Here is a 14,258-nt window from a genome sequence, read left to right on the forward strand (position 1 = left end):
TACACGTCTCCTGTGAGGCGTACATTCACAAACAACTGCCACATTCAAAAACATTACTTTCATGCAATGCATGCACAAATATCCATGTAGAGCTGTACTGCATGCAACAATTAAACCGATCATTAATGTAATTATTTCTGTAAATGACTTTGTCATTGATTGTTTTTCAGGGGAAAAGGGAGGTGAAAGTGAAATGGCTCCCAGGCCCAAAATGCTATGTTACCATTCATTGTAGGTGCAACATGACAAATTCAGTGTTAGCCTTTAGATCTTGTATGCTGCTTGCTTTAAGCATTCATTCTATCCAGATAAAAGTAAAGTTTCTCCTTTCTTCTAGCAACATGAAATGGAATGATTGGTGGGTGTCTGCCGACGACCTAAAGTAGACTGAAGTTTAACCGTCTACTTCCTACCGTCTACTCTTTTACCTTTTTTACATGTGTAGCTGTTGTTTGTTCTGTAATGTCTAACGTTGTTCATTACATTGTTTTTAAGTTATCTGTGTTACATTTTAAAATAATGAAATAAAAATATGAAAGCCACCTCTTGCAGTTAGTAACGGTAAAGTAACAGTAATGCTGTTACGTCATGGGCCATAGAGAGGTAGGACACCAACGGAGAACGTTCCTTGTTCCTGTAGTATGAGCACTGAGAGCATATTCTCTGTAGTACTGTTTATTCTCAAGTATGTGTTAATTAAATATAAAGGTGTCAGTTAGTTGCCTGCATTCTATCTACAGGCATCCAACCATGTTTTAGTTAAAACACATAAATGTAATTACTTATTTTGGATGTGTGTCTACATTTACATAAGCCATATTTTCTATCTGTCATCAGTGGAACGAAGGACACTAAGAAGTAAGAGCTAAATTTACTATACCGTGGCATTATTTACTGTTCACTGACAAATACAACGTCCAGTGATCCAGCCTCACCAGGTGTGAGGCAAGGCAAGCTGAGGGAAATATTAAGGGGCGTACACATAAAGGGGCTCTTAGAAAACATAATGGCAAATACCTTAAAGTGTTATAAATGTTTGACGTTTTCACATGCAAATATAAGAATGCTTGGAAGAAGAAGATCACGTGATACTATTTAAGATGAATTACGTCACAGTCATTCAAAGCATCATGCATCATCTCCATCAATACCACGGATGAATTACTTGTCATGGACAGATAATGAAGAAAAATGCTTAATGTTTTCTCATAATATTAATGTAAGTCTCTGTTAATGAATAAATGTAATGTCCCTTTTGAATTAAAAGACACTTTGCTTCCATGCATAATTGTACCATAGCCACAGACAGCTTTATTCTGTCGCGAGCTTTCTCGTGTCTCTTGCATTAGGAAACTACTTCCTGATTGGTTTGTTTTTGACAAGTTTTGATATAGACCATTCTGTTATGTCTAACATTTTAATTGCACTTTAATATTGATTGCTTATATAGTTTTATTTTTATTTATTAATTTTTAATATTGTAAATTTGTAACTGAGACCTAGATGCTGCCAAACACAATTTTGTTGTATTCTTGACAATAAAGTTTCTTTTATAAATACAAGTCAAACGGGAAAAGTAATATTTGTGTCACAAAGCTTCAGACTTAAAATAGTTTTCCTGTAATTCTCTATACAGTAAATAAGTTATCTTAAAAACTGCTCTTTTTCCCGGTGGGCAGCAACGGGACGAACAATGTTGCTGTAAGTGAAGCAGCGCTTTCCACTACTGTGTGTGGGCTGCATTCCTTTACGAAGTCGAAGCATCCATCGCAATCTCGTCTTTAAAATGTCATTGTTACTTACAGGTGACGATGTACATCGTTAGAAACAGTTTAATTCTGTTAGCTCATTGTCCCCTCAGAAATTTCCCAATGTGAATAAGCAAACACTGCATAGAAAACGGCAGCATTGCACTTAATAAAGTCAAGAAAAACAAATAAATAAAAAAGATGGAGCATCAAATTATTGAGAATGAGATAAGAATATTTAAAATAAGGGTAAAGAAAAACATCAAAAAAGAAGCAGTGCTTTACAAATTTCACCACATTATGGCTGGAATGGCTAGGATCAGAGAGGAGCTGCTGGGCCTTTGTCTTTCACCTGAGCTGCAGGTAGAGGTCCTGGACGAACAACATGTCAGTCCCGGTCATGTGCTGTAGCAAACTGACTATACCTTCTTACCCTGCATTATAACAGCTGTACCAGGTTGTGATACAGCTAGACAGAACTCCAAACAATGTTGTGTGTGGCAGTACTGTAAATCGCACACAGGCTGTAAAGCAGGGGTCTGAGCACACATTCCTTGGGGGCACTGACACGCACCAAGATTATGTCACATTGGACATAAGAGCCACCTGAATTCTGTCCATTAGGAAGTCCAGGTTCCAGCTGCACTGACGTATGGATGTGTTCATGTCATGTCATCGTGTCAAAATTAATGTCCTTTGTTGCTTTTGCTTTAAGATATTCGTCTTGTAAATCTTGACCTCAATGCATATTTGAAGGCTCACAATTTATAATTAAAAATGCAACTGATGGCCAATATGATATAGAATATTACAGACCTTATCTCCCATATGAGCATGGTCAACAGCATAGAGCAACGTGAAATAAGTTTCACCACTTAGTAATTTACAGAAAATCTAAGTCTATATAGTATGGTTATTATAATGTATTCCTGAAATTATTCACTTAACTTTAAAATAAACATTTACATGTTACCTTTATTTATGAGCCAAAACTGTTAAAATGAAACTACAATTCCCAACAACTATGCAAAGCTGCATCGTGTACGTTACCACCATAGATGTAGTTCTTTTAGTATACAAACTAGGGTTGAAAATTAGGGTTTCAAAAATGCATGTCCACCCAGTATATCACACTTATAATATGGCTGAACTACCAAACATACCGACTGTAGTGCAGCATTTAAAGAAAACAGTGACAATGATTGGTAATTTAACATATTTTAACTAAAAACGTAGTTGCACCGAGTCAACAGAGGGATTTCTCCTAACAACTACCAGCTTGTGGCTGTGCCGACTGGCCATTAAATTAGGGTTCTAAAAACAGCTTTACTTACAGCCTCATCGATAGCTGGCTAGAAAAGGTTATATTATTAGTTTCTTTAAGACAAACTGAAGTCATTAAAGTCCCCGCCTGTGGGTTGTACATGTATGTGTGTGTGTAAGTGTTTCGATCACCTTCTGGGGACAAATTAAACTAATTTATTGTAATTAAACAATGACAACAAAATATGACAAAAAATAATCTATAGAATAAAAATTTAAATATTAAATAATTTGATTAATTTTAAATTTATTTAAAAAATTTAATTTAATGCAATGCACTATGGACAGTTTATACTAAGGTTAACAAACTTACTGAGGTTCGGGAGCAGGGCCACGCGCCTTCTTATAATCAGTTTACATCATCGTCTCCCTTTTGGCTCATTCTTTTGACATTTTTCATTCTCCCTTTCCTACTGCGTACTTCACATCTTCCTTCATTAACATTCAACAAACACTTAGAGCTTACATCGCTGTGGCATGGCCCTTTTTCATTAACATGTTTTTGACAATGTAATTATCAGCAGACAGAAATGTTATAAATGTATTCTACAATACATAAGGAACCTGTATGCACATATAACAAAGAGTAAAGGCAGATGTCCTTTATGGCAACTTTAGCACTTTATATTATACAGTCAAAAAAGCATGTCACGTTTATACACAGCAGTAAATCTGTAAACATAATAAAATATAATTCACAAAAGTTGGTTAATTAAAGTTGGCAATAATAAATACAAAATACAAAGTAAAAATAAAAAAACTATGTTATATTGTTGACCGTGTTCTTTTGCAGTCTGCTGTTAAACTCAATTGTCCAGTCACTTTTTGGTAAAAGTGGAGGAGGTGGGAGAGAACAGCATACATCTGTTTAATGTCTGGAATGCATACATATAGAAGAATAACCCCACAACATTATTCATGGAACAGTTTGTTCATTTACTTAAATTGCTTTCAAGTTCATATTAGCATCATCTTCATCTGAGCTGCAGTCAAAGTCACTTTCTGTCCCTTCTTTATCAAACAAGTCATCCCCCTCATCATCCCCCTCATCATCCTCCTCATCATCCCCCTCATCAGCATCTTGCACAGATCCAACAAGTCCAGCCTGTATCACTTGTAAATATTTAGTCCGGACTGTGACAAGGAGAGACTGGTGCTGGAACCTTCTTCGTTTAAGCTCTCCCTGAAGACCTTCAAGGCCTTCTTCAGAGAGGCTGGTGTGTCTATCTGGATAGTGGTGAATATAAAGATTTGGTGAGAAGAAAAGCCCTGCTCTATGATCTATCATAAATCATATTATATAAACAGAACAAAAAAAACATCTTAAATCTTTGGCCAAAATACGTACAGCTAATACTTACCTTTAGCACAGATGGATAAAACACCCAAGGTCTGCTCCCTTTTCCTGATGAACTCCCAGTGCTGCCTTACTTCTGTAGCAAGGATCATCACCTCCTCCTCTAGTCTACGTATATGCATGAATTTGTCGAAAACCTTCTTTTTGGACAGGACATCCACTCCATCTGGAAATAGATGCACATTGATTATTGGTAAAAAAAAAAAATAAAGATAATTTGCTAAATTATAAATAAACTTGTGAACAGTAGGCAGGCAGTATGAAATGCTTTGTTGGAGGACTGTGCTCAATATTAGAAATGTTCAGTGTCAAATGTTAAAAATCATGTAACATACCAGAGGGTGGTAACTGCCAAGGAAACATATAGCCAGCTTGTAAAGAATTATTAAATGGTCCGATTTGATCTTTAGGTTGGACCATGTCATCATGCTGAGCTTCGTAGTTCTCTAATTGCTGCTTTTCCGCCACATTCGGCTGCGGATTACCGAACGTCCAGTGTTGCTGTCTGGGACACATCGCAAATAAAGTGAGTGAACACACATAATCACATGAAATAAATGGGAAAAAAGCAAACAAACACAAATTAAATGTGAATGTTGTACCTGTTTGGCTATAGAGACGTGCTCTGTGCTGTCTGTGGCCTACAGAAGTCTCCTCGATCCTTCTTCTCAGTGCGATCAAAGAATCATCTCGGTCCACAGGGAGTTCTGTACAACACAAAGCACTTTTAAAACTTTAAACATTTTATATACAAATGTAAGTTTCAAGCCAGCCACTGATGATTCAAAGTAAAAACATGTACCATTCAAAACACTCACCGTGTTCAGCCCACTCCTGGACATCTCTGACCCACTGATGTACGGTCCCTTCATTGGCAGACATCTCACTCTTGAGGGTCTAAGGCTTTGCCTCTCCCTCTGAAGATTCTGCTGTGTCTGTTGGATTTAAAATATGTTCAGATCTCATTCACATTACTGTGTGGCACCTTTAACAAAAAGACAATTAAGATGACAGTTACCTTACGAAGTCGTTTGCATAAGGTGTCACACATATTCTCCACCTTTCTTCTGTTCCAGGCCATGACCTGGACAGTCAGCATGTCTGTGCGGGCTGGAAAAGAAAAGCACTACTGTTTGTAACCGTTTACACTCAGCAACTCTATTTCAATATTCTGGACATAAAACTTAGAAGCCGAAAACTGACCTCCTTTACTCATGAACTTGGTATTTATGGCAGTCCGGGAGAGGAAGGAGTTGACCATTTCCACTTCTTCTCCTAAGGTGGAACCAGCTCCATCTTGACTGCTTCCTCCCCACTTTATCTGTCATTTAGAAATAAATAGTGTGGCGTCTTAGTTTACTGAAGCTTCCAGTACTGTTGTGGTTCTATAATCCAGTATAGTGGATTTGAAATGGAACAGTGGAACCTTTATTCCATGCGCTTTGTCATGGAGCACAGACAGCAAGGCTTGATTGTGGTGAGTTGACTGTACTCTGGGCAGATTTCAGATATTCTTGTGATATATGGCCAGTATTTACAGACAACATCCATACAAAAGAAGACTGAATTCATGGCTGCCACCTCCTTTTGAAGAAACATTGGGTAGGCGAAGATTTCACCCCTGTAGGGTTGCATTACAACATTAGAGTTAACATTACAACATTAGAGTAAACCAACAATACAACAGGAAGTGGTCAGTTGTCATTTAAGTGGTGACTTTGTAAGTCTGCAAGTCCTTGAAATGGAATAATGGCAGTGTATCAGTGAGGTTATGTGTAGTAACAGTGACACTTTTTAGTTCCATGATTGTAAGAAAGTATTAGGAAAATGTATATTTAACAGAGTACAGCTGACTGATGTGCAGGGAACTGTAACGCATTGAGATAACTTGAAATACACAGATCTGTGGTGGAAATACTCGGAGCTTACCTGTACATATTCAAGGCACGGAGAATAATACCATGACGGCAAACAGCTACTTCTAGACCCTGAGGAAAAATGGAATCCTTAATTTAACACAATTCAGCATGTCTTCATAAAAAAATATTACTGGACACCTTAAGTTTGACAACACAATCATATAGAAAGTACTAAAACTATCTCCATATCTATTTAATTCACAATTATGCATTAGTAAGCAAACAATTAAAACCCGTACATGCTTTGCCCTCTTTTGTATGTCTTCCACAAACGCTGCTACCTCATCATCTGGACAGAGAAGCACACCTTCAAAGTCGCCCTTTCCATCAGAGCTAGAGAACATGAACGCCCAAATTGTTGGCTGGACAACCGTTAACATTTGAAATAGAATTTTTCGTGAGAATGCAAACTGACATAAACAAACAACAGAAACACAAATATAAACTTACTGTGCATCCTTTCTGAAGCGGTAAAGCTTCTGGTTTCCATCCACAGACACAGCTAACGTTTGTGGAGTACAGGCTGGACAGGTAAATGTCTCCTCCAAACACAACCTGTCCACCATGTCAGAGACAAGCACCCACTCCATGAAGCTCTTGTAGAAAGTGTCGGAGCACACTTTACCAGTCTGTTGAAAGATTTGTTAAGCCATTACTTATACTTTAAGACAGTAATACTTAAATGCAGAATTGAAAGTGATTGGACGTGTATATTTAGGGCAACACACCCGCCACTTTCTCTTGTTTGAGCTTCTAGCATTCTTATGAAAGTCAGACGAGAATTACTTGGTGCTGCCAACTTCATTTCCTTGAAGCCACGAAAAACTGCCACATCAAATAGTGTGCAGACATGAACAGAAGCAGGCCAGTAACCACTTATCTGAACATGATGTAATGCTGGTGTCCAGCTTGCAGAGCAGCCTCCACAGTGCAGCTCTGGAAGGGACAGATCATACCGCCCTGATGAAAACATCTTTTCTTATTGATGACAAAATCCACAGACACAAGTTGTCCAGACAGTGAGGTATAAGGTGCATGCATGCAGTTACCTTTCATGTTGACAAACACCACAGAGCGACCAGGGGTTACAGTCGTCCTCTCTGCAGGACAACTACAGGTTTGCTGTGGTAATTCCATCGGTAATATTCTAACTGCTAAAGAAAAGGGATTCATTGAATACCAAAACATTTTTCTCTTTAACAGAAAAGAACACACATATGCAGGCACACAATTTCATATTTTCAACATTGTGTACTCCTCAGCTTTACATACTACAGTTACTGAATAACCCATACAGAAATTCTAGATAGAAAAATAGATTTTTGACTGTCAACCAGTTTTCTTTGTGAACATGTTTGTTATCTATAATAATCTACACCAGTTTCCTGAAGTTGTCACAAAGTTGGTTTTCCAACAGTCCTGAAGGACGGTAACTGCTACAAACTGGCATTTCAGGCAAAGGTGTTTATGTTGAAGAAATGAAGGATTTTTACTCTGTCACATTTTTCCACTTACATGATTCTATTTGTATGTTATTCTACAAAAGAGAAAAAAATAAAACAAAGAAAACCATAACATGTGGAAGTGTTTACAAAAGTTTTCCTGGCACAGAAAGACACAAAGTATATATGTACTACTGCATGTCTGATGTGAATAATCGTCCTCTGCATCGCTCATCACCACAACTGTTGGGGAAGAGGCATGTGGAAGCCATCGGTCCTGGAGGTCCGATTGTGTGGTGCTTTGGACTCGTGGTAAATTACATCACAATCACTACAGTAGTACAGCATCGGCATACATTCAGCACATCTAATGATGGATTCTGTCTTCTGGCATCTTTGATAGAGCCGTGGTTTTATGCAGTTTTGTCTCAGCATCTTGTCTAGAAGCTGAGGTCTGGCTTCCTTCCACCTCTCAGAGGAGGCGGTGTTCCTCAGTTTCCAGTCGCTGGCGGCTGTTTGAGAGCTTATCTCAGGGGTGGAATCAGCAACACTTGCATCACTGAGCCGGCTCTCCAGCTCTTTAAGGACAGAGTCTGTCTCAGAAAGAATAAAATGCATTGATTAAGCAAAATCAGGCCTGAGTTATCATCCAAAACTATATCAAAATCACCATCTAGGCCAATGAAATATTAAAATGACAGGAGGTGACAGTATTCTCTTAAGTCAAAATATGTGCAATGCTTCCAATTTAGCTGCTGTAGCGCCACTAAGAAATTTCTATTTATATGTCATATCCTGGATTAGTGGATTGTGGCAAAAATGTTTTTCAATAAAAATGGCAATAATTCAAAAATGATAATTCTGACTACTAAAGCTAAATATGCACTAATGTGTTTGGATTAAAACTAGTGAAGAGGAAAAGTGTGTTTCCTACACATACACACATGTGATCCCTAATGCACACACGATAACAGTCATTCTATCAGAAAGCTTTTAATAATCTACGCTAACAACTCAGTCGCCATAATCTTTGTAATTTTTGCTAAAATAAGACAGCTTGTTAAATTTTTATTTTGTCCTATTTTTCTTCAAGAGAATACGATTCTACACGGCACAAAAGAGTAAATCATGCTCTGTAGCTTAGCCTTTATTCTTCTAACACTGATATTATTTGTGATGTGCATCCGTTACTATGAATGAATGAATGAATGAATAAAAACTTTATTTTAACACACATATTATGGCCAGATAGTGCTTAAGGTTATGACACTTTATTAGAAACAGGTTGGAAAAAATGTCTTTTTACTTACCTAGTCTTTCTTCTCGCTCATCAGGCATTCCTACTGAAGGCTCTTCTGGATTACTGGACATGACTGATCTGGATCGTCTCACTACAAAAATACAATTCAATGTTAAGTGGCTGGTTAGCTCATTTTGTAGAGCTTCAGTCGCCCATGTGGGAGACCTGGGTTTGAATCCCACAGGGGATGAATAAATACCTGCCAGTTGGATCCTTAAGACCCTTAACGCTGCTGCCGGACCACTAGAAGTCGCTTTGGATAAAAGCGTCTGCTAAATGATGTAATGTAAGTGTCAACGGTACAGGACAGTGTCAACGGTACAGGACAGTGTCAACGGTACAGGACAGTGTCAATCACAGTGTGTTGCTGATTCATCAATGTCCTGTCTGCAAACTGCAGTGAACTCTCTTTATCTTTCTTTTTTAAAATCCACACTAGATTCCTCCTTGTCCATAAGGGGACCAAGCCGTCACTAGTCATGTGTCAACAACAAAGATGTTGCACATTATTGAAATTCAGACGTAAGAAACTAACCGTGTGAGTTTGATAAATCTGACTTTTAGTTTGGGGAATGATATTGCCATCATCATCTCGTTGTCTCCAACGACATCGATTATGTTTGGATCTTCTCCTTTTTTTCTTTCTTCACTAAGAATGGCAACAGAATCCAAACAATACTGGTAAACACACTGACCACTACAGAACAGCTTTGGTTAAATATATTTAGTTGCACATGGACTACACAGTTTTCATCTTCATTTTTTGGGAGAGGCAGCACAGAGACCAGATCAAACTTGCCAACAATACATCATTCAATCCACTATTTTAGTGTTCAGCACCATGTTATTTTTGTAAATAAAGTTAGCATGTGATATCCATAACAGTTACACATAAGTGTTCACGACTCTTACTAAAAAAAGGAAAGTTTAGTAAACATCACATTACCACTCAAGTTCTCCTGCCAGAGAATGTGCTTCTCTGAGAATCTCAGCAAGCTGTGATGTTTCTGAAGCTGAAGCCATAATGCCTAAAAACAAAAACATAAGATGACCTCCCCAAGCAGACAGTTGCTCCAACAGTTGACTTGACTTTCTATTGCTGTAGTTGGAACAATCAATACAATTTACATGAAAATCCTTCCACAAGTTTTCTGCTTTTTCACAGTACATTTCTAGACTCTACTATGATATATCTATCTTGTTCATTATTAGCAAATCAAGACATCTTGAATAATCCAGTTACTGTTCCCAAAGATATCATGTCAAATACGAACTGTCTGATACATTAAAGTTAAAATTATTAAGATATAGTTGTAAGTAATTTAAACCAGACATACACACCCTAACCCTGACAGTGACACAGTGAAAGTGTTATTATTTAACACGATCTGACACAAGCCTATATTATTTCGGTCTGCTAATATCTGTTCATGAACACAGACTTTAAAAATCTATGTTAGCATAGCCCACACTTACCAAAGTAGCCTGTTCTTTTTTCAAGACGCGTAACCGCAAAATACCTAGCAAGACAAACGGGATATTAAATGTAGTTTCTTGCTTTACAGGATATTGAAATTTGAAAGACTTAGTAAAGCTACTCACAAAATAAATTAGAAATGCCCAAACCTTGCACCAAAATCATCCTAAATTGATCTACGGAAGGAGAAAACGAGAAGGCGCGATGACGTCTTCGGTTACGCAGGCGCACTGATCTCTTGTGTTGCTGGAAGTTCGTATCAAATCCTACCAGTTATTGTCCATCACTTTTCGTAGGATTTTCTACGAACCAGTAATGAGGATACGTTGAATTGGTAGGGCTGTGGGAATGGGGCGGAGACATGGAATGATTGGGATATGTGACTGAGGGGGCTTGTAGTGCCTGTTGGGATGAGTACTGGTATATGATGGTGAGGAAGGCGGGTTGGACTGGGGAGTGTGAGTTCAGTATTCATAGAAGAGTTGCGATCCTGTTTGATTTGGATGAATGCCATCTGATTTAAAGAGGTACGGCCTATTGGAAAAGGATGAGAAGACGTATGGGAAGCTGATGGAGTTGATGAAACTTTGAAGCCAGATATAGTGCTATTGGAGGCGGCTGGATGTGACATCTCCAAAATGGGGGGAGGGCAGTGGTCCGGAAATTCTACATTGTTTGTTTAAATGTTTAATGCTGTGGATGAAGTGTTCTTTAACGGTCTCTGACTGCTGTAGTTTCATGTCGTTTGTACCAGTATGGACAATAAATGTGGAAACAGAAGGGTGTCGATGGGAGAGCATGTGGGTGGAGTCAGTGATGTCCTTAACGAGTGCACCTGGATAACAGAATGTGCAGCACCTGTTGACTCGGACATGCCGGACCATAGATGATCCCACGGTGAAAGCGTCTGGGTCTTGACCCGGTTTTGACAGCTGACACATTCCGGTCAGCAACCGAAGGCGACGTTCCGGAGGCCCCCGGAGCAGCGGCAGAAAGAGAGGATGCGGTCTTGGGTGGAGGTTCCTGCTGCAGGCACCGGGGGAGAGGGGCAGGCGGTCCTCCTGGTGGAAGCTGATGCTTTCATGTCTTTTATTTACATAATTTATTATTCATTTAAATCTGTTGTTTGACATGTTTTCATGTCTCACCGCAGTTATTCCAGAATTCAGCCTTCTTGAAGAGAAACAGTGAAGTTTGTTGTCTCGTGTTAACATGAATGTTTATCTTAGACTAAATTTATTCTCAATTCACTGAAAAAACCTTGATTCTGTTTGGTAATTGATCATTTTTAACTCTGTACATAATTAGAATAAATTATTCTAATCTAATCAGTGACATGCGGTGGGGTTCGTGGCTGGTGAGGCACTGACTCCTCTGGAGTCACATTTACATTGTAAATGAGTGATTAATGAAACGCGACAGAACATTAACCCGAATAAATTAGAGATTAGACATTACCTAATAAACCGCCCTTGCAACAGCTCTTCTAAGCAACTAGTTGAAAACTAGCTGATTCAGGTTGACAGACACCATCAATTTAACACAACAGGAAATCTCAGCAGAACAAAAACCTCGGAAGTTTGAGAAGCAACAGCTTTAAAAGAAAACAGACATGAAATCAATCAAAAGGCGTCAGAATTCATGGGAGACGGAAGTAAAACTCCCAGCAGCTGAAAGCTGCTCCATCTATGCTCTTTCTCTTGTTCTGCTGGTTGGGCTGGAAGGTGACATTATGCTCCGGAGTATCCATTAAGTACAATTCTTCTTTTTGTAGCCACTCAGAAAGCTGCTCTCTCTGATTGTTGTTTTAGACTCCTGATGCTGAGCATCTTTCCACCAAAAGCTTTGCTCCTAAGTCGTGGTACAGTCTCGTTGTTGGGACATACAGTCCCGTGTGTTGTTGGGAGATTCCTAGAAAATTGAATATTTACAAACAGATCATTTAATTTTATTTTGATTTATGTAGAAATAAACATGTAAAAGTTACGTATTAAAAAAAAGATAAAAAGAAAACAAACATTAATGAAAATATGGGTTAAAATGTGTTGGCTGTGAGAACATGCTGGCGTTTAGATAAATCTACAAGTCAGCATGTTCGGTACAACTAGCTTCATATTCTACTATTCTATTCTATTCTATTCTATTCTATTCTATTCTACAGTAACTTCTGTTGTTAAAGAGCTATTGTTAATGTAAGTTTGAAAGCTGTAGTAATGTTCTAATATTGTTTAGACTATTGTGTAGCTGTACAACTGGCCTTGATGTTTGATTATTTAATATAATACTAGAATAATTGCAGTAGGTTGTGGAAGTTCACTGGAACATAGGTGTTTATATATTTATACTGTATATATTTTTTAACTTTATATCTATCTTTTGTTATTCATCATCATTTGCACTTTATTTGTTTGTCAATACAAAGCTTAACTTTAATGGTCTTATGGGAGAAATGTGTCTGTTTTCTTAAATGTTGGAAATCTTACAAACAACATTGTTTAAAAGCCACTTTTTCAACTATTGTTCATTAAATTCATGTTAATAAAGTGTTTATTTAATAATCGTGTTAAATAATCGAGATCTCAATTTAAATCAAAATAATTGTCATTATCATTTTTGCCATAATTGAGCAGCCCTACTGCATTCAATGAACCTCAGAAATAGGAAGCCCAAACTTTTCTGTTTTTAATAAATGACTTTAATATAGAAGTCAGCGTTGTTAACCTGTCAGGTCTCCAGGGTTAGACCTACCTCATCTCTCTCTATGTGAGCTGCATGATCTTCCACCATCTGGTGTAGAACCTGAGTCTGCTGCTGCTGAAACACTCGTTCTTTCAGGTTTTGTTCCTCCTGAAAACTCCACTGTGCTCGAGAGAGTTTCTTCCTGGAGGCTTCATTCTCCTTTTCCATCTGCTGTCAGGGTTTGGTTGTATGGATCCAAGGAGATGAGCACTTGGTGGATGATTAAAGAACACTTTATTCAGATTGAACAGAGGAATCTGCAGGGTTCGCTGGACGGCGGGCTGGAGCGGGCAGACAGGATTCCTTCGTGGCACGGATGAGGTTCAGGTGCGTATCTTTGGAGAGAGATGGTACAGGTTAGGTTGGCTTAAACACAACAAGATCAGGATAAGGTGCACGACTGGTTACCACGATGAGTAGTATAATCCAGCGACGACTGGAGGTCCGGGTGAGGTTTATATGGGGATGAGAATGATGACTTGATATCCTCCAGCTGCGCCGTCCTAATAGTGGTGATGATTGGTGATCCAAATATGGTCAGCAGGAAGCAGGGAGTGGGAATGAACATGGGCCATAACATCTGCTCCTGGATCCTCCTCCTTTGCTCGAGCTCTGCCTGACATCTTTTGTCCTCTTCTCTCCGGCGTTGCTCCTCGTGTTGACGTCTCTTCTTCTCTCCGACGCTGCTCCTCGTGTTGACGTCTCTTCTTCTCTCCGGCGTTGCTCCTCGTGTTGACGTCTCTTCTTCTCTTCTTCTCTCCGGCGTTACTCCTCTTGTTGACATCTCTTCTTCTCTTCTTCTCTCCGGCGTTGCTCCTCGTGTTGACGTCTCTTCTTCTCTCCGGCGTTGCTCCTCGTGTTGACGTCTCTTCTTCTCTTCTTCTCTCCGGCGTTGCTCTTCGTGTTGACGTCTCTTCTTCTCTCCGACGTTGCTCCTCGTGTTGACGTCTCTT

General features: G+C 38.8%; 1 long non-coding RNA gene across 1 annotated transcript; it reads right to left on the reverse strand.

Annotated features, from left to right (window-relative positions):
- Positions 1-10,042: 10,042 nt before the first annotated feature.
- On the reverse strand, positions 10,043-10,776 carry LOC121654609. Its single transcript, XR_006012975.1, has 3 exons — positions 10,692-10,776; positions 10,566-10,609; positions 10,043-10,117 (listed from the first exon to the last, which is right to left on the reverse strand). It is a non-coding gene; the product is annotated as an uncharacterized LOC121654609 (long non-coding RNA).
- Between the last annotated feature and the right edge of the window lie 3,482 nt (positions 10,777-14,258).

Source organism: Melanotaenia boesemani, chromosome 15 (assembly GCF_017639745.1).
Source record: "Melanotaenia boesemani isolate fMelBoe1 chromosome 15, fMelBoe1.pri, whole genome shotgun sequence".
Taxonomy (NCBI): Eukaryota; Metazoa; Chordata; class Actinopteri; order Atheriniformes; family Melanotaeniidae; genus Melanotaenia; species Melanotaenia boesemani.